The sequence below is a fragment of the Heptranchias perlo genome, chromosome 40, assembly GCF_035084215.1.
Source record: "Heptranchias perlo isolate sHepPer1 chromosome 40, sHepPer1.hap1, whole genome shotgun sequence".
NCBI classification, from domain to species: Eukaryota; Metazoa; Chordata; class Chondrichthyes; order Hexanchiformes; family Hexanchidae; genus Heptranchias; species Heptranchias perlo.
The window spans coordinates 17,697,934-17,720,380 of NC_090364.1; positions in this window are offsets into that span (position 1 = coordinate 17,697,934).

The following is a 22,447-nucleotide window of genomic DNA, read 5'->3' on the forward strand; positions in this document are numbered from 1 at the left end:
AAAAACTGTGGCAGATGCATGCTAAACAGCGGAAGCAACATGCTATAGACAGAGCGAAGCAATTCCACAACCAACGGATCAGATCAAAGCTCTGCAGTCCTGCCACATCCAGTCGTAAATGATGGTGGACAATTAAACAACTAACGGGAGGAGGAGGCTCTGCAAACATCCCCATCCTCAATGATGGCGGAGTCCAGCACGTGAGTGCAAAAGACAAGGCTGAAGCGTTTGCAACCATCTTCAGCCAGAAGTGCCGAGTGGATGATCCATCTCGGCCTCCTCCCGATATCCCCACCATCACAGAAGCCAGTCTTCAGCCAATTCGATTCACTCCACGTGATATCAAGAAATGGCTGAGTGCACTGGATACAGCAAAGGCTATGGTTCCTGACAACATCCCGGCTGTAGTGCTGAAGGCTTGTGCTCCAGAACTAGCTGCGCTTCTAGCCAAGCTGTTCCAGTACAGCTACAACACTGGCATCTACCCGACATTTTGGAAAATTACCCAGGTATGTCCTGTCCACAAAAAGCAGGACAAATCCAATCCGACCAATCACCGCCCCATTGGTCCACTCTCAATCATCAGCAAAGTGATGGAAGGTGTCGTCGACAGTGCTATCAAGCGGCACTTACTCACCAATAAACTGCTCACCGATGCTCAGTTTGGGTTCCGCCAGGACCACTTGGCTCCAGACCTCATTACAGCCTTGGTCCAAACATGGACAAAAGAGCTGAATTCCAGAGGTGAGGTGAGAGTGACTGCCCTTGACATCAAGGCAGCATTTGACCGAGTGTGGCACCAAGGAGCCCTAGTAAAATTGAAGTCAATGGGAATCAGGGGGAAAACTCTCCAGTGGCTGGAGTCATACCGAGCACAAAGGAATATGGTAGTGGTTGTTGGAGGCCAATCATCTCAGCCCCAGGACATTGCTGCAGGAGTTCCTCAGGGCAGTGTCCTAGGCCCAACCATCTTCAGCTGCTCCGTCAATGACCTTCCCTCCATCATAAGGTCAGAAATGGGGATGTTCACTGATAATTGCACAGTGTTCAGTTCCATTCGCAACCCCTCAAATAACGAAGCAGTCCGAGCCCGCGTGCAGCAAGACCTGGACAACATCCAGGCTTGGGCTCATGAGTGCCAAGTAACATTCGTGCCAGACAAGTGCCAGGCAATGACCATCTCCAACAAGAGAGAGTCTAACCACCTCCCCTTGATATTCAATGGCATTACCATCGCTGAATCCCCCACCATCAACATCCTGGGAGTCACCACTGACCAGAAACTTAACTGGACCAGCCATATAAATACTGTGGCTACAAGAGCAGGTCAGAGGCTGGGTATTCTGTGGCGAGTGACTCACCTCCTGACTCCCCAAAGACTTTCCACCATCTACAAGGCACAAGTCAGGAGTGTGATGGAATACTCTCCACTTGCCTGGATGAGTGCAGCTCCAACAACACTCAAGAAGCTCCACACCATCCAGGACAAAGCAGCCCGCTTGATTGGCACCCCATCCACCACCCTAAACATTCACTCCCTTCACCACCGGCGCACTGTGGCTGCAGTGTGCACCATCCACAGGATGCACTGCAGCAACTCGCCAAGGCTTCTTCGACAGCACCTCCTAAACCCACGACCTCTACCACCTAGATGGTCAAGAGCAGCAGACACATGGGAACAACACCACCTGCACGTTCCCCTCCAAGTCACACACCATCCTGACTTGGAAATATATCGCCGTTCCTTCATCGTCGCTGGGTCAAAATCCTGGAACTCCCTTCCTAACAGCACTGTGGGAGAACCTCCAGCACACGGACTGCAGCGGTTCAAGAAGGCGGCTCACCACCACCTTCTCGAGGGCAATTAGGGATGGGCAATAAATGATGGCCTCGCCAGCGACGCCCGCATCCCATAAACGAATAATAAAAAAAAAGATGGAGTTCAATGTGGGGAAGTGTGACATCATCCACTTTGGACCCAAGAAAGACAAACCAGAGTATTTTATAAACGGTGAGAAGCTCGGAACTGTGGAGGAGAGGAGAGATTTAGGGGTCCAAGTTCAGAAATCACTAAAAGCTAGTGGCCAGGTACAAAAAATAATTAAAAAGGCTAATGGAATGTTGGTCTTTATCTCAATAGGGCTGGAATACGAAGGGGTGGAAGTTATGTTACTGCTGTACAGAGCTCTGGTTAGACCCCATCTGGAGATACTGTGTTCAGTCCTGGGCACCGCACCTCAGGAAGAATATATTGGCCTTGGAGGGGGTGCAGCTCAAATTTACCAGAACGATACTGGGACTAAAAAGGTTAAATTATGAGGACAGGTTGCACAGACTAGGCTTCTACTCCCTTGAATATACAAGATTAAGGATTAAGGATCAACAAGGTCATCTATGTGCGGAACCACAAGAGATGGGTGAGATCCTGAATGAATATTTCACATCGGTATTTACGGTTGAGAAAGGCATGGATGTTAGGGAACTTGGGGAAATAAATAGTGATGTCTTGAGGAGTGTACATTTTACAGAGAGGGAGGTGCTGGAAGTCTTAACGCGCATCAAGGTAGATAAATCTCCGGGACCTGATGAAATGTATCCCAGGACGTTATGGGAGGTTAGGGAGGAAATTGCGGGTCCCCTAGCAGAGATATTTGAATCATCGACAGCTACAGGTGAGGTGCCTGAAGATTGGAGGGTAGCAAATGTTGTGCCTTTGTTTAAGAAGGGCGGCAGGGAAAAGCCTGGGAACTACAGACCGGTGAGCCTGACATCTGTAGTGGGTAAGTTGTTAGAGGGTATTCTGAGAGACAGGATCTACGGGCATTTGGAGAGGCAGGGACTGATTAGGAACAGTCAGCATGGTTTTGTGAGAGGAAAATGATGTCTCACGAATTTGATTGAGTTTTTTGAAGGGGTAACCAAGAAGATAGATGAGGGCTGTGCAGTAGATGTGATCTACATGGACTTTAGCAAAGCCTTTGACAAGGTACCGCATGGTAGGTTGTTACATAAGGTTAAATCTCACGGGATCCAAGGTGAGGTAGCCAATTGGATACAAAATTGGATTGACGACAGAAGACAGAGGGTGGTTGTAGAGGGTTGTTTTTCAAATTGGAGGCCTGTGACCAGCGGTATGCCTCAGGGATCGGTGCTGGGTCCGCTGTTATTTGTTATTTATATTAATGATTTGGATGCGAATTTAGGAGGCATGATTAGTAAGTTTGCAGATGACACCAAGATTGGTGGCATTGTGGATAGTGAAGAAGGTTATCTAGGATTGCAACGGGATCTTGATAAATTGGGCCAGTGGGCCGATGAATGGCAGATGGAGTTTAATTTAGATAAATGTGAGGTGATACATTTTGGTAGATCGAATCGGGCCAGGACCTACTCCGTTAATGGTAGGGCGTTGGGGAGAGTTATAGAACAAAGAGATCTAGGAGTACAGGTTCATAGCTCCTTGAAAGTGGAGTCACAGGTGGATAGGGTGGTGAAGAAGGCATTCAGCATGCTTGGTTTCATTGGTCAGAACATTGAATACAGGAGTTGGGATGTCTTGTTGAAGTTGTACAGGACATTAGTAAGGCCACACTTGGAATACTGTGTACAGTTCTGGTCACCCTATTATAGAAAGGATATTATTAAACTAGAAAGAGTGCAGAAAAGGTTTACTAGGATGCTACCGGGACTTGATGGTTTGACTTATAGGGAGAGGTTGGATAGACTGAGACTTTTTTCCCTGGAGAGTAGGAGGTTTAGGGGGGAACTTTTAGAAGTCTATAAAATAATGAGGGGCATAGATAAGGTAGATCGTCAAAATCTTTTCCCAAAGGTAGGGGAGTCTATAACGAGGGGGCATAGATTTAAGGTCCAGAGGGACAATTTTTTCACTCAAAGGTTGGTGAGTGTCTGGAACGAGCTGCCAGAGGCAGTAGTAGAGGCGGGTACAATTTTGTCTTTTAAAAAGCATTTGGACAGTTACATGGGTAAGATGGGTATAGAGGGATATGGGCCAAGTGCAGGCAATTGGGACGAGCTTAGTGGTATAATCTGGGCGACATGGACATGTTGGGCCGAAGGGCCTGTTTCCATGTTGTAAACTTCTGTGATTCTATGCTTCTATGATTCTATCTAATTGAGGTGTTTAAGATGATTAAAAGAGTTGATAGGGTAAATAGAGAGAAACTATTTCCTCTGGTGGGAGAGTCCAGAACAAGGGGCATAACCTTAAAATTAGAGCCAGGCCGTTCAGGGATGATGTCAGGAAGCACTTCTTTGCACAAAGGGGAATGGAAATCTGGAACTCTCTCCCCCAAAAAGCTGTTGAGACTGGGGGTCAATTGAAAATTTAAAAACTGAAACTGATAGATTTTTGTTAGGCAGGGGTATTAAGGGTTACGGAACCAAGGCAGGTAGATGGAGTTCAATATACTGATCAGCCATGATCTACTTGAACAGGCTCGAGGAGCTGAATGGCCTACTCCTGTTCCTGTGTTCCTAACCTGTGCTGGGAGTGTTTGATGGGACAGTTTAGAGGGAGCTTTACTCTGTATCTTACCCGTGATGTACCTGCCCTGGGAGTGTTTGATCGAACATTGTAGAGGGAGCTTTACTCTATATTTACCCTGTGCGGTATCTGCCTTGGGAATGTTTGATGGGACAGTTTAAAGGGAGCTTTACTCTGTATCTAACCTGTGCTGTAGCTGCCCTGGGTGTGTTTGATGGGACTGTGTGGAGGGAACTTTTCTCTGTATCTAACCTGTGCTGTATGTGACATGAGAGTGCATGATAGGGCAGTATAGAGGGAGCTTTACTGTGCATCAAACCTGTGTTGTACCTGTCCTGGGATTGTTTGATGGGACAGTTTAGAGGGAGCTTTACTCTGTATCTTACCCGTGATGTACCTGCCCTGGGAGTGTTTGCAACATAGGAAGATAGGAACAGGAGGAGGCCATTTAGCCCCTCAAGTCTGTTCCGCCATTGAATGAGATCATAGCTGATCTGTGACCTAACTCCATATACCTGCCGTAGCCCCATATCCCTTAATACCTTTAGTTAACAAAAACCTATCAATCTCAAATTTAAGATTAATAATTGAGCTAGCATCAACTGGCTTTTGCAGAAGAGAGTTCCAAACTTGTACCACCCTTTGCGTGTAGAAGTGTTTTCTAATTTCACTCCTGAAAGTCCTGGCTCTAATTTTTAGGCTATGTCCCCTGGTCCTAGAGTCCCCAACCAGCAGAAATAGTTTCTCTCTATCTACCTTATCAGTTCCCCTTAATATCTTGAAAATTCGATCAAATCACCCCTTAATCTTCTAAATTCCAGGGTGTAATTTCTCCTTGTAATTTAACCCTTGGAGTCAAAGTATCTTTCGAGTAAATTTACGCTGCACTCCCTCCAAGGCCAATATGTCCTTCCTAAGGTGCGGTGCCCAGAACTGAACACAGTACTCCAGGTGTGGTCTAACCAGGGCTTTGTATCCCTGTAGCATAACTTCTACCCCCTTGTATTCCAATCCTCTAGATATAAAGGCCAGCATTCCATTAGCCTTTTTGATTATTTTCTGTACCTGTCCATGACATTTTAATGATCTATGTACATGGACCCCTAAGTCTCTTTGGACATCCACTGTTTCCAGCTTTTCACCATTTAGAAAGTACTCTGATCCTTTTTAGGTCCAAAGTGGATGACCTCACACTTGCCTACATTGAAATCCATTTGTCACAGTTTTGCCCATTCACTTAATCTATTAATATCTCTCTGTAATTTTATGTTTCCATCTACACTGCTTACAATGCTGCCTATCTTTGTGTCATTGGCAACTTTGGATATGTGGCTCTCTATCCCGTCATCTAAATCATTAATTAATACATTTATATCTAGAGGACTAGAATACAAGGAGGTAGAGGTTATGCTACAGCTATACAAAGCTCTGGTTAGACAATCTGGTCCTGGTTTGATGGGACAGTTTAGACATTGAGTCATAGAGTTATACAGCACGGATAGAGGCCCTTCGGCCCATCGTGTCCGCGCCGGCCATCAGCCCTATCTACTCTAATCCCATATTCCAGCATTTGGTCCGTAGCCTTGTATGCTATGGCATTTCAAGTGCTCATCCAAATGCTTCTTGAATGTTGTGAGGGTTCCTGCCTCCACAACCCTTTCAGACAGTGAGTTCCAGACTCCAACCACCCTCTGGGTGAAAAAGTTCTTTCTCAAATCCCCTCTAAACCTCCCGCCTTTTACCTTGAATCTATGTCCCCTTGTTATAGAACCCTCAACGAAGGGAAAAAGCTCCTTAGTATCCATCCTATCTGTGCCCCTCATAATTTTGTACACCTCAATCATGTCCCCCCTCAGCCTCCTCTGCTCCAAGGAAAACAAACCCAATCTTCCCAGTCTCTCTTCATAGCTGAAGCGCTCCAGCCCTGGTAACATCCTGGTGAATCTCCTCTGCACCCTCTCCAAAGCGATCACATCCTTCCTGTAGTGTGGCGACCAGAACTGCACACAGTACTCCAGCTGTGGCCTAACCAGTGTTTTATACAGCTCCATCATAACCTCCTTGCTCTTATATTCTATGCCTCGGCTAATAAAGGCAAGTATCCCATATGCCTTCTTTACCACCTTATCTACCTGTTCCGCCGCCTTCAGGGATCTGTGAACTTGCACACCAAGATCCCTCTGACCCTCTGTCTTGCCTAGGGTCCTCCCATTCATTGTGTATTCCCTTGCCTTGTTAGTCCCTCCAAAGTGCATCACCTCACACTTTTCCGGGTTAAATTCCATTTGCCACTGTTCCGCCCATCTGACCAACCCATCTATATCGTCCTGCAGACTGAGGCTATCCTCCTCGCTATTTACCACCCTACCAATCTTTGTATCATCAGCGAACTTACTGATCATACCTTTTACATTCATATCCAAGTCATTAATGTAGACCACAAACAGCAAGGGACCCAGCACCGATCCCTGTGGTACCCCACTGGCAACAGGCTTCCAGTCACAAAAACAACCTTCGACCATCACCCTCTGCCTTCTGCCACTAAGCCTGTTTTGTATCCAAAGTGCCAAGGCACCCTGGATTCCATGGGCTCGTACCTTCTTGACCAGTCTCCTGTGGGGGACTTTATCGAAGGCCTTACTGAAATCCATGTATACCACATCCACTGCGTTACCCTCATCCACACGCCTAGTCACCCCCTCAAAAAATTCAATCAAATTAGTCAGACATGATCTTCCCTTGACAAAGCCATGTTGACTATCCCTGATTAATCCTTGCTTCTCCAAGTGGAGACTAATTTTGTCCTTCAGAATTTTTTCCAATAATTTTCCTACCACTGATGTTAGGCTCACTGGCCTGTGGATCCCCGGTTTTTCCCTACTCCCCTTCTTGAATAATGGTATTACATTAGCGGTTCTCCAGTCCTCTGGCACATCCCCTGTGGCCAGAGAGGTTCTGAATATATGTGTCAGAGCCCCCGCAATTTCCTCCTTTGCCTCACACAGTAGCCTGGGATACATTTTGTCCGGGCCTGGGGATTTATCCATTTTTAGGCCTGCTAAAACCGCCAATACCTCCTCCCACTCGATGTTAATATGTTCGAGTATATCACAGTCCCCCTGCCGTATTTCTATGTCTACGTCGTCCTTCTCCATAGTGAAAACAGATGCAAAAAATTCATTTAGAAACCCTCCTACATCTGCCGGCTCCACACACAGATTGCCATTTTTGTCCCTAATGGGCCCTATTTTTTCCCTAGTCATCCTCTTACCCTTAATATACTTATAAAACATCTTAGGATTTTCCTTTATTTTGCTCGCCAGTGTTATTTCATGGCCCCTCCTTGATCTCCTAATTTCTTTTTTAAGTATCCCCCTGCACTTTTTGTACTCCTCTAGGGCTTCCTCCGTCTTTAGCCTTTTGTATCTGCCAAAAGCCCTCCTTTTTTTCCTAATCCATTCTCATATATCCCCTGACATCCAAGGTTCCCTGGAGTTCTTGGAACCACCCTTGACCTTTACGGGAACATGTTGCCATTGTATGGTCTCAATCTCCCTTCTGAAAGACTCCCATTGCTCCGATGCGGATTTTCCTACAAGCAGCTGATCCCAGTCCATTTTGGCCAGATCCTGCCTTATCCTATTAAAATAGGCCTTCCCCCAATTTAGAACCTTTATTTCCGGCCCCTCCCTGTCCTTTTCCATGACCACCTTAAATCTCACCGAATTATGGTCACTGTCACCAAAGTGCTCACCTACTAGCACTTCTTCCACTTGGCCGGCCACATTCCCTAGAATTACTTTAGAGGGAGCTTCACTCTGTATCTAACCCGTGCTGTACCTGCCCTGAGAGTGTTTGATGGGACAGTGTAGAGGGAGCTTTACTCTGTATCTAACCCATGCTGTACCTGCCCTGGGAATGTTTGATGGGACAGTGTAGAGGGAGCTTTACTCTGTATCTAACCCATGCTGTACCTGCCCTGGGAATGTTTGATGGGACAGTGTAGAGGGAGCTTTACGCTGTATCTAACCCGTGCTGTACCTGCCCTGGGAGTGTTTGATGGGACAGTGTAGAGGGAACTTTACTCTGTATCTAACGCTTGCTATATCTGCCTTGGGATTGCTTGATGGGATTGTAAAGAGGGAGATTTACTCTGTATACAGCCTGCGCTGTACCTGCCCTGGGGTGTTTGATTGGACAGTATAGAGGGAGCTTCACTCTGCATCTAGCCCTTGCTGTACCTGCCCTAAGAGTGCTTGATGGGACAGTAAAGAGGGAGTTTTTTTCTGTATAAAATCCGTGCTGTACCTACACTGGGAGTGTTTGATGGGACAGTGTAGAGGGAGTTTGGGATAAGATACTGGAGGCATCTGTAGGACCAAACCTCACATCACTGGAACTTATCCCCTCAATCACTGGGACCCTATCCCCCCCCCCACAATACTGGGATCCCATCCCCCCATCACTGGGACCCTATCCCCCCATCACTGGGACCCTATCCCCCCCAATACTGGGATCCCATCCCCCCATCACTGGGACCCCACCCCCCATCACTGGGACCCCACCCCCCATCACTGGGACCCCATCCCCCCATCACTGGGACCCTATCCCCCCCAATACTGGGATCCCATCCCCCCCATCACTGGGACCCTATCCCCCCAATACTGGGACCCCATCCCCCCATCACTGGGACCCCACCCCCCATCACTAGGACCCTATCCCCCCCCAATACTGGGACCCTATCCCCCCCCAATACTGGGACCCCACCCCCCATCACTGGGACCCCATCCCCCCATCACTGGGACCCTATCCCCCCCCAATACTGGGACCCCATCCCCCCATCACTGGGACTCCATCCCCCCAATACTGGGACCCTATCCCCCCATCACTGGGACGCCATCCCCCCAATACTGGGACCCCATCCCCCCATCACTGGGACCCTATCCCCCCCAATACTGGGACCCCATCCCCCCATCACTGGGACCCTATCCCCCCCCAATACTGGGACCCCATCCCCCCATCACTGGGACGCCATCCCCCCAATACTGGGACCCCATCCCCCCATCACTGGGACCCCACCCCCCATCACTGGGACGCCATCCCCCCCAATACCAGGACCCCACCCCCCATCACTGGGACCCTATCCCCCCATCACTGGGACGCCATCCCCCCAATACTGGGACCCCATCCCCCCATCACTGGGACTCCACCCCCCATCACTGGGGCGCCATCCCCCCATCACTGGGACCCTATCCCCCCAATACTGGGACCCCATCACTGGGACGCCATCCCCCCCATCACTGGGACCCCATCCCCCCAATACTGAGACCCCATCCCCCCATCACTGGGACACCATCCCCCCATCACTGGGACCCCATCCCCCCCAATACTGGGACCCCATCCCCCCCATCACTGGGACACCATCCCCCCCATCACTGGGACACCATCCCCCCCAATACTGGGACCCCATCCCCCCATCACTGGGACACCATCCCCCCATCACTGGGACCCCATCCCCCCCAATACTGGGACCCCATCCCCCCCATCACTGGGACACCATCCCCCCCATCACTGGGACACCATCCCCCCCAATACTGGGACACCATCCCCCCATCACCGGGACCCCATCCCTCCAATACTGAGACCCCATCCCCCCATCACTGGGACACCATCCCCCCCATCACCGGGACCCCATCCCCCCCATCACCGGGACCCCATCCCCCCCAATACTGGGACCCCACCCCCCATCACTGGGACCCCATCCCCCCATCACTGGGACCCTATCCCCCCCCAATACTGAGACCCTATTCCCCCCCAATACTGAGACCCCATCCCCCCAATACTGGGACCCTATCCCCCCATCACTGGGACGCCATCCCCCCAATACTGGGACCCCATCCCCCCATCACTGGGACCCTATCCCCCCCAATACTGGGACCCCATCCCCCCATCACTGGGACCCTATCCCCCCCCAATACTGGGACCCCATCCCCCCATCACTGGGACGCCATCCCCCCAATACTGGGACCCCATCCCCCCAATACCAGGACCCCACCCCCCATCACTGGGACCCTATCCCCCCCCAATACTGGGACCCCATCCCCCCATCACTGGGACTCCATCCCCCCAATACTGGGACCCTATCCCCCCATCACTGGGACGCCATCCCCCCAATACTGGGACCCCATCCCCCCATCACTGGGACCCTATCCCCCCCAATACTGGGACCCCATCCCCCCATCACTGGGACCCTATCCCCCCCCAATACTGGGACCCCATCCCCCCATCACTGGGACGCCATCCCCCCAATACTGGGACCCCATCCCCCCAATACCAGGACCCCACCCCCCATCACTGGGACCCTATCCCCCCATCACTGGGACGCCATCCCCCCAATACTGGGACCCCATCCCCCCATCACTGGGACCCCACCCCCCATCACTGGGGCGACATCCCCCCATCACTGGGACCCTATCCCCCCAATACTGGGACCCCATCACTGGGACGCCATCCCCCCCATCACTGGGACCCCATCCCCCCAATACTGAGACCCCATCCCCCCATCACTGGGACACCATCCCCCCATCACTGGGACCCCATCCCCCCCAATACTGGGACCCTATCCCCCCATCACTGGGACCCCATCCCCCCATCACTGGGACACCATCCCCCCATCACTGGGACACCATCCCCCCCATCACTGGGACACCATCCCCCCCATCACTGGGACACCATCCCTCCAATACTGAGACCCCATCCCCCCATCACTGGGACACCATCCCCCCCATCACCGGGACCCCATCCCCCCCAATACTGAGACCCCATCCCCCCATCACTGGGACACCATCCCCCCCATCACCGGGACCCCATCCCCCCCAATACTGGGATCCCATCCCCCCCATCACTGGGACCCCACCCCCCAATACTGGGACCCCATGCCCCCCATCACTGGGACCCCACCACCCATCACTGTCCGACCTGAGTCAGTGCATCAAGAGAAAATTGGAAGTGGAAAGGAAGAAATTTTGCTGAGATCGGAATCTCTCTCATGTTTGCAAATGTCTGCTCACACCCACGTGAACAAGTCTGTCTTATTCTCATGTGAAGGAGCCCCTCTCATGAGGAGGATTCCTGGAGTGTGTGTCATGCTAAAGGTGTGATACTAATGTAGGTCCGTCTCTGCACCAGGAGCCTCTCCGCTACGGCAGTGGAATGTCAATATCAAAAATATTTCCAGAGAGGCTGTTTCATGATGAGAGTTTGTACCTTCACCTCCTGTAACCATTCGAGTGCCAATTACAGCTTCTGTTGTGACATCTGCTGCAGTTTCTTGCTGTCAGTTGATGGTAAGGGTTAACCCTGGGCCAGAACAAGAACCAGCAAGAGGAGGCTCACAGGCCCATTGCACTTAAAGGTATTTTGTTATTACAAACAGTTTCTCTGCCAGATTTAACAGCTCAGTGCTAAAACTCAGGGAAGAGAAACTTGGTCATTCAGCTGGTCACTGTACTACAACACGGAGATCGAAGCACTGGAGACACTGCAGAACCAGACTCATACTGACCAAAGGCATCTGAGCTCGGGGGAGAGGGTCAGGAACCCGGGATTGGTTACTGTGGGGAGAGAGCGAGGGGCCCTGATTGGTTACTGTGGGGAGAGAGCAAGGGACCCTGATTGGTTACTGTGGGGAGAGAGCAAGGGACCCTGATTGGTTACTGTGGGGAGAGAGCGAGGGGCTCTGATTGGTTACTGTGGGAAGGGTCAGGAGCCCAGGATTGGTTACTGTGGGGAGAGAGTGAGGGGCACTAATTAGTTACGGTGGGGAGGGTGGGGAGCCCGGGATTGGTTACTGTGGGGAGGGTCAGAAGCCTGGGATTGGTTACTGTGGGAAGAGAGTGAGGGGCCATGATTGGTTACTGTGGGGAGGGTCAGGAACCTGGGATTGGTTACTGTGGGGAGAGAGTGAGGGGCCCTGATTGGTTACTGTGGGGAGGGTGGGAAGCCCAGGATTGGTTACTGTGGGGAGAGAATAAAGAGCCCTGATTGGTTACTGTGGGGAGAGAGCGAGAAGCCCTGATTGGTTACTGTGAAGAGATGGCGCAAGGGAGAGATTATTCAAATACTGAAGGTCCTTAAAGGAATCGATAAATTGGACCTGATAATATGTTTGAGAGTAGTGCAAAATCTAGAACCAAGGTACCTGGGCTCAGGCTGAGAAGAGAGGAGGGACACAGAGCATATCATAGAATCATACAGCACAGAAGGTGGCCATTCGGCCCACCCTGCCTGTGCCAGCTCTTTGAAAGAGCTGTCCATTAGTCCTACTCCCCTGCTCTTTCCCCATAGCCCTGTACATTTCTTCAAGTATTTATCCAATTCCCTTTGAAAGTTATTATTGAATCTGTTTCCACCGCCCTTTCAGGCAGCACATTCCAGATCAGAACAATTTACCTCTGGTTCTTTTGCCAATTATCTTAAATCTGTGTCCTCTGGTTACCGCTGCCACTGGAAACAGTTTCTCCCCATCTACTCAACAAAACCCCTCATAATTTTGAATACTTTTAAATCTCCCCATAAGCTTCTTTGCTGTAGGGAGAACAATCCCAGCTTCTCCAGACTCTATGCCTCTATGTATAAAGCCAAAGATCCTGATAGCTTTATTTTAGCAGCCTTTTCAACTAGTCCTGTCACCTTCAAAGATTTATGTACGTACACCCCCAGGTCTCTTCATTCCTGCACCCCCTTTAAAATTGTACCATTTAGTTTATATTGCCTCTCCTCATTTTTCCTTCCAAAGCCACATCACTTCACACTTCTCTGTATTAAATTTCATCTACAGTTTTGGTCTCCTTACCTAAGGAGGGATACACTTGCCTTGGGGGAGCAGGGGGGCTGCAATGAAGGTTCACTAGATTAATTCCTGGGATGAGAGGGCTGTCCTGTGAGGAGTGATTGAGTAGAATGGGCCTATACTGCCTGGAGTTTAGAAGAATGAGAGGTGATCTCATTGAAACATGTAAAATTCTAAGAGGGCTTAAAAGGGTAAATGCTGAGAGGTTGTTTCCCCTGGCTGGAGAGTCTAGAACTAGGGGTCATAGTCTCAGGATAAGGGGTCGGCCATTTAGGACTGAGATAAGGAGGAATTTCTTCACTCAGAGGGTTGTGAATCTTTGGAATTCTCTCCCCCAGAGGGCTGTGGATGCTCAGTCGTTGAGAATATTCAAGACTGAAATTTTTGGATTTGGGGATCAGGCAGGAAAGTGGAGTTGAGGTTGACGATCAGCCATGATCTGATTGAATGGCGGCGCAGGCTCGAGGGGCCTTATGGTCTATTCCTGCTCCTATTTCTTATGTTCTTATGCCATGTGTCTGCCCATTTCACCATCTGTCTACGCCTTCCTGAAGTCTGTTACTGTCCTCCACATTGTTTACTACATTTCCAAGTTTCGTGTAATCTCCAAACTATGAAATTATACCCCTTATACCCAGGTCCAGGTCATTATTATTGAATTACTTTACACAGAGTGGGTGAGCGTGTGGGACAGACGGTCCAGGGAGGGTGTGGGAGAACTTACGGGAGATTTGATAGATATTTGAGTGAGTGTGTGATTGAGGAGGATTCGTTTTTGGACCGGCCCAGGTGGAGTCTCCTGCTGTTATCTGTTGTCACTCACTCCATGGATTCTGACAAGCTGCTGCCGGCTCCAGTTAATTCTCTCATTCACTGCATTTCCTCTCTGTTCCATGTTCTCCTACACTCCGTGTCCCCCCCTCTATCCCATGTTCTCCCCCACTCCGTGTCCCCCTCTCTGTCCCATGTTCTCCCCCACTCCGTGTCCCCCTCTCTGTCCCACGTTCTCCCCCACTCCGTGTCCCCCTCTCCGTCCCATGTTCTCCCCCACTCCATGTCCCCCTCTCTATCCCATGTACTCCCCCACTCCCTGTCCCCCTCTCTGTCCCACGTTCTCCCCCACTCCGTGTCCCCCTCTCTGTCCCACGTTCTCCCCCACTCCGTGTCCCCCTTTCTGTTCCACGTTCTCCCCCACTCCGTGTCCCCCTCTCTGTCCCACGTTCTCCCCCACTCCGTGTCCCCCTCTCTGTTCCATGTTCTCCCCCACTCCATGTCCCCCTCTCTGTCCTACGTTCTCCCCCACTCCGTGTCCCCCTCTCTGTCCCATTTCCTCCCCCACTCTGTGTCCCCCTCTCTGTCCCACGTTCTCCCCCACTCCGTGTCCCCCTCTCTGTCCCATGTTCTCCCCCACTCTGTGTCCCCCTCTCTGTCCCACGTTCTCCCCCACTCCGTGTCCCCCTCTCTGTCCCATGTTCTCCCCCACTCCGTGTCCCCCTCTCTGTCCCATGTTCTCCCCCACTCTGTGTCCCCCTCTCTGTCCCACGTTCTCCCCCACTCCGTGTCCCCCTCTCTGTCCCATGTTCTCCCCCACTCCGTGTCCCCCTCTCTGTCCCACGTTCTCCCCCACTCCGTGTCCCCCTCTCTGTCCCATGTTCTCCCCCACTCCGTGGACACTGATTCATGCTCATGGAGCTGATTTTTTGGCTGTTCCTGTGGACCCGTGATGTAATTCCGGTGGGAGTCTGGGAGTCCCCGACACACAGGGTCCCAGACACACCGGGTTCCAGACACACCGGGTTCCAGACACACAGGGTCCCAGACACACCGGGTTCCAGACACACCGGGTTCCAGACACACCGGGTCCCAGACACACCGGGTCCCAGACACACCGGGTCCCAGACACACCGGGTCCCAGACACACAGGGTCCCAGACACACAGGGTCCCAGACACACTGGGTCCCAGACACACCGGGTTCCAGACACACCGGGTCCCAGACACACCGGGTCCCAGACACACCGGGTCCCAGACACACCGGGTCCCAGACACACCGGGTCCCACATACACCGGGTCCCACATACACCGGGTCCCAGACACACCGGGTCCCTGACACACCGGGTCCCAGACACACCGGGTCCCAGACACACCGGGTCCCACATACACCGGGTCCCAGACACACCGGGTCCCAGACACACCGGGTCCCACATACACCGGGTCCCAGACACACCGGGTCCCTGACACACCGGGTCCCAGACACACCGGGTCCCACATACACCGGGTCCCAGACACACCGGGTTCCAGACACACCGGGTTCCAGACACACCGGGTCCCACATACACCGGGTCCCAGACACACCGGGTCCCAGACACACCGGGTCCCAGACACACCGGGTCCCAGACACACCGGGTCCCAGACACACCGGGTCCCAGACACACCGGGTCCCACATACACCGGGTCCCAGACACACCGGGTTCCAGACACACCGGGTTCCAGACACACCGGGTCCCACATACACCGGGTCCCAGACACACCGGGTCCCAGACACACCGGGTCCCAGACACACCGGGTCCCAGACACACCGGGTCCCAGACACACCGGGTCCCAGACACACCGGGTCCCAGACACACCGGGTCCCAGACACACCGGGTCCCAGACACACCGGGTCCCAGACACACCGGGTCCCTGACACACCGGGTCCCAGACACACCGGGTCCCAGACACACCGGGTCCCACATACACCGGGTCCCAGACACACCGGGTTCCAGACACACCGGGTTCCAGACACACCGGGTCCCACATACACCGGGTCCCAGACACACCGGGTCCCAGACACACCGGGTCCCAGACACACCGGGTTCCAGACACACCGGGTCCCAGACACACCGGGTCCCAGACACACCGGGTCCCACATACACCGGGTCCCAGACACACCGGGTCCCAGACACACCGGGTCCCAGACACACCGGGTCCCAGACACACCGGGTCCCAGACACACCGGGTCCCAGACACACAGGGTCCCAGACACACAGGGTCCCAGACACACCGGGTTCCAGACACACTGGGTCCCAGACACACTGGGTCCCAGACACACCGGGTCCCAGACACACCGGGTTCCAGACACACTGGGTCCCAGACACACCGGGTTCCAGACACACTGGGTCCCAGACACACCGGGTCCCAGACACACCGGGTTCCAGACACACCGGGTCCCAGACACACTGGGTCCCAGACACACCGGGTTCCAGACACACCGGGTCCCAGACACACTGGGTCCCAGACACACCGGGTTCCAGACACACCGGGTCCCCGTTACAGTGGGAGTTCTCAATCAGACTTGTAAGGGATGAAGACTCCTCTTGCCTCTCGCTCGGCCAGTGACCCGAAGGGATTGTTGCTTTGGGCAGATCCTGACGCGGGCTCTCCCGCAGGCTGAGTGGGACGCAGCGTAAGGTTAGAGGTCGGCCAGTCTGGTGAAATGAAGCATCCCAGCCTCCAGAGGGCACAAGGTGGCATGGCCAGAGAAGGGGCCTGGACACCCAAAATTTAAATATATTTTTTAGTATTGGCCTTCTTTTAAGCTGTAACAGCTGGGATCGCAGTCCGGTGATTTTTAGGCATTTGATTCTCTTTGAGATGAAACCCTTACCTCAGCTCTGGCACTGTTGGAGGTACAATATGTAGCCCAAGGAATGGAAATTCAAGGACAACTCCGAAAGAAACACCCAAAGGGAGGCAGATTGCTTCCTCCCCTTTCTCACTGAGCAATGATGAAGGTCACTGTACATCCATCACTCCTCAATGAGCCTAGACTCCGGTGTAACATTGTGCAGCTCAGGGGATGCCAGGCCAGGCCAGCCCAGGCCGTGTCAGGGACCTCCTCACAACCAGGGAGAAGGGTCAGCCAGGAAGTCACCCCAATTGGCTCCAAGCTCCTCATAGCGTCTTGGTTGAAGGTTTGCATCAGGTCCCCCACCTGCCCCTGGCGATGAAGATAAGCAACCTCTGAATAGGCAGCCATTTATTAGTCTCAGAAAATCTTCAATTGCTCACGTTACTCTTTCAACTGGGAAATCTAGAGGCAGTTCAGCGATCTCAGTTGTCATTGGAACATAGGAGCATGAGTAGGCCATTGAGCCCCTCGAGTCTGTTCCGCCATTCAAGGAGATCATGGCTGATCTGTATCCTAACTCCATCCACCCTCTTTGGCTTAATAATCCCTTAATACCCTTGGCTAGCAAAAATGTATCGCTCTCAGATTTAAAACTATTAATTGAGCTAGCGTCTACTGCTTTCTGTGGGAGGGTGTTCCACACGTCTACCACCCTTTGCATGAAGAAGTGTTTCCCAACTTCTCTCCTGAAGGGCCTGGCTCTGATTTTAAGGTTATGTCCCCTTGTTCTAGACTCCCCGTCTCCATCTACCCTATCAATTCCTTTCAAAATCCTAAAAAACCTCAAATCAAATCGCCCCTTAACCTTCCATATTCCAGGGAATACAAGCCTAGTTTATGTAGGATATGGGTCAATGGTTAGACGGGGAATATTAAACCATAACGACTGGTGTGGGGGAGTGGTTAGACATGGGATAGGAGGATTGTCCAATGGTGTGGGGGAATCATAGAATCATAGAAAGTTATGGCACAGAAGGAGGCCATTCGGCCCATCATGTCCGTGCCAGCCGACAAAGAGCCATCCAGCTTAATCCCACTTTCCAGCACTTGGTCCGTAGCCCTTTAGGTTACGGCACTTCAAATGCACATCCAGGTACTTTTTAAATGATTTGAGGGTTTCTGCCTCTACCACCCTCTCAGGCAGTGAGTTCCAGACCCCCACCACCCTCTGGGTGAAAACATTTCTCCTCAGCTCCCCTCTAATCCTTCTACCAATTATAGAATCATAGAATCATAGAATCATAGAAGTTACAACATGGAAACAGGCCCTTCGGCCCAACATGTCCATGTCGCCCAGTTTATACCACTAAGCTAGTCCCAATTGCCTGCACTTGGCCCATATCCCTCGATACCCATCTTACCCATGTAACTGTCCAAATGCTTTTTAAAAGACAAAATTGTACCCACCTCTACTACTGTCTCTGGCAGCTCGTTCCAGACACTCACCACCCTTTGAGTGAAAAAATTGCCCCTCTGGATCCTTTTGTATCTCTCCCCTCTCACCTTAAATCTGTGCCCCCTCGTTATAGACTCCCCGACCTTTGGGAAAAGATTTTGACTATCGACCTTATCTATGCCCCTCATTATTTTATAGACTTCTATAAGATCTCCCCTTAACCTCCTACTCTCCAGGGAAAAAAGTCCCAGTCTGTCTAACCTCTCCCTGTAAGTCAAACCATCAAGTCCCGGTAGCATCCTCGTAAATCTTTTCTGCACTCTTTCTAGTTTAATAATATCCTTTCTATAATAGGGTGACCAGAACTGTACACAGTACTCCAAGTATGGCCTCACCAATGCCCTGTACAACTTCAACAAGACATCCCAACTCCTGCATTCAATGTTCTGACCAATGAAACCAAGCATGCCGAATGCCTTCTTCACCACCCTATCCACCTGTGACTCCACTTTCAAGGAGCTATGAATCTGTACTCCCAGATCTCTTTGTTCTATAACTCTCCCCAACGCCCTACCATTAACGGAGTAGGTCCTGGCCCGATTCGATCTACCAAAATGCATCACCTCACATTTATCTAAATTAAACTCCATCTGCCATTCATCGGCCCACTGGCCCAATTTATCAAGATCCCGTTGCAATCCTAGATAACCTTCTTCACTGTCCACAATGCCACCAATCTTGGTGTCATCTGCAAACTTACTAACCATGCCTCCTAAATTCTCATCCAAATCATTAATATAAATAACAAATAACAGCGGACCCAGCACCGATCCCTGAGGCACACCGCTGGACACAGGCATCCAGTTTGAAAAACAACCCTCTACAACCACCCTCTGTCTTCTGTCGTCAAGCCAATTTTGTATCCAATTGGCTACCTCACCTTGGATCCCATGAGATTTAACCTTATGTAACAACCTACCTTGCGGTACCTTGTCAAATGCTTTGCTGAAGTCCATGTAGACCACGTCTACTGCACAGCCCTCATCTATCTTCTTGGTTACCCCTTCAAAAAACTTTAATCTATGCCCCCTGGTCACTGACCCCTCTGCTAAGGGAAATAGATCCTCCCTATCCACTCTATCTAGTCCCATCATAATTTTATACACCCCAATTAAATCTCCCCTCAGCCTCCTTTGTTCCAAAGAAAACAACCCCAGCCTATCCAATCTTTCCTCATAGCTAAAATTCTCCAGCCCTGGCAACATCCTCGTAAATCTCCTCTGTACCCTCTCTAGTGCAATCACATCTTTCCTGTAATGTGGTGACCAGAACTGTACACAGTACTCAAGCTGTGGCCAAACTAGTGTTTTATACAGTTCCGGCACAACATCCCTGCTTTTATATTCTATGTCTCGGCTAATAAAGGAAAGTATCCAGTATGCCATTTTAACCACCTTATCTACCTGTCCTGCTACCTTCAGAGATCTGTGGACATGCACTCCAAGGTCCCTCACTTCCTCTACACCTCTCAGTATCCTCCCATTTATCGTGTACTCCCTTGCCTTGTTTGCCCTCCCCAAATGCATTACCTCAAACTTCTCCAGATTTCCATTTGCCACTTTTCTGCCCACCCGACCAGTCTATTGATATCCTCAATGGTTAGAGGTGGGCTGGGAGGATTGTCCAATGATGTGGGGGAATGGTTAGAGGTGGGTTAGGAGGATTGTCCAATGGTGTGGGGGAATGGATGGAGGTAGGGTGGAGCAGTGTCCAATGGCAGGCAGATCTCCCAGTAGAAACCTTGAGCAGCCACTCCTGGGTTCCTGACCATCCAGTCACACCAAGTGCAATTTTTTAATATTTCAAAATATACTTTATTTCATAAAATTTAAAGATACACACAGTTCAATGTAAAAAAAACAAAATTCCAAGCAATACAGTTCTGGAATTCGGTACGTGTGGGAGTTGAAGGGTTAATCTCTTTAAGGGTTAATCTCTTTAAATCTAGTGCATATTGCTTCAACTGTTTAAGGTCAATTTAAAAGTTTAAATTTCTAAGTTTCTGTCTGGCTTCAGCAGAGAGCTGCTGTAGCAAGTTAATTGGTTAGCTCGATTCAATTGGTACCTGAAGGTGGGGCAGGCCTGACTCATCTGAGTCTCAACTGTAGAAATACAGGGGCCTGTCAGTGCGGACAGCACGGTGTGAGGACAACACAGTGTGCTGAGAGTTCGGTACGTGTGGGAGTTTGGTAAAGTGGGGGAAGGAGGTGCTGCTTTGCCTTGCTTTTCCTGCAGAGCGGTAGTGGACCTGAGAGCGGTGAGCGGCGGGAGAGAGCGAGACCAGAGCGGGGATAAAAACAGCGCGGAGAGAGCGAGAGTCCAGTCGGTGAGCGGCGGTAAAGAGCGAGACCAGAGCGGAGATATAAACAGCGCGGAGAGAGCGAGAGTCCAGTCGGTGAGCGGCGGTAAAGAGCGAGACCAGAGCGGAGATATAAACAGCGCGGAGAGAGCGAGAGTCCAGTCGGTGAGCGGCGGGAGAGAGCGAGACCAGAGCGGGGATATAAACAGCGCGGAGAGAGCGAGAGTCCAGTCGGTGAGCGGCGGTAAAGAGCGAGACCAGAGCGGAGATATAAACAGCGCGGAGAGAGCGAGAGTCCAGTCGGTGAGCGGCGGGAGAGAGCGAGACCAGAGCGGGGATAAAAACAGCGCGGAGAGAGCGAGAGTCCGTCGGTGAGCGGCGGTAAAGAGCGAGACCAGAGCGGAGATATAAACAGCGCGGAGAGAGCGAGAGTCCAGTCGGTGAGCGGCGGGAGAGAGCGAGACCAGAGCGGAGATATAAACAGCGCGGAGAGAGCGAGAGTCCAGTCGGTGAGCGGCGGGAGAGAGCGAGACCAGAGCGGGGATAAAAACAGCGCGGAGAGAGCGAGAGTCCGTCGGTGAGCGGCGGTAAAGAGCGAGACCAGAGCGGAGATATAAACAGCGCGGAGAGAGCGAGAGTCCAGTCGGTGAGCGGCGGGAGAGAGCGAGACCAGAGCGGAGATATAAACAGCGCGGAGAGAGCGAGAGTCCAGTCGGTGAGCGGCGGGAGAGAGCGAGACCAGAGCGGAGATATAAACAGCGCGGAGAGAGCGAGACCAGAGCTTACTCTGAGAGCGAGACTCTGAGACCAGCGGCAGAGTTCGGGGTGACGTCACCAGTCAGAAAGTGACGCGGCACAGGGGAGGCAGCTGATTGGTGAGTAGGTTCAGGTGAGTATTTCTACCATTTTACTGTAAGTAAAGTAATAAGAAAGGGAAGATCTGCAGGTTTTATAGCAGATAGTGTTTTTTTTTTAGTGAACCTAGGTCCCTAGTATAGTTAACATTTTCTAATTTCAACGTAATTTAAAAGGGGTAACTCAGCTAAGGCAAGTCATGGCAGCAGACCTCGCACCCGTGATATGCTCCTCCTGCAAGATGTGGGAAGTCATGGACACGACCAGTGTCCCTGCCGACCATGTGTGCGGGAAGTGTGTCCACCTGCAGCTACTGACCGATCGTATCTCGGAGCTCGAGCTGCGGGTGGACTCACTGTGGAGCATCCGCGATGCAGAGAAACTCGTGGATAGCACGTTTAGCGAGTTGGTCACACCGCAGGTAAAGGGTATACAGGCAGGAAGTGAATGGGTGACCACCAGGAAGAGTAAGAGATGCAGGCAGGTAGTGCAGGGATCCCCTGTGGCCATCCCCCTCTCAAACAGATATGCCACTTTGGATGCTGTTGGGGGGGATGACTTATCAGGGGAAGGCAGCAGCAGCCAACTTCCTGGCACCACGGGTAGCTCTGCTGCACAGGCTGGGAGGAAAAAGAGTGGCAGAGCTATAGTGATAGGGGACTCAATTGTAAGGGGAATAGACAGGCGTTTCTGCGGCCGCAACCGAGACTCCAGGATGGTGTGTTGCCTCCCTGGTGCAAGGATCAAGGATGTCTCGGAGCGGCTACAGAACATTTTGGAGGGGGAGGGCGAACAGCCAGCTGTCGTGGTG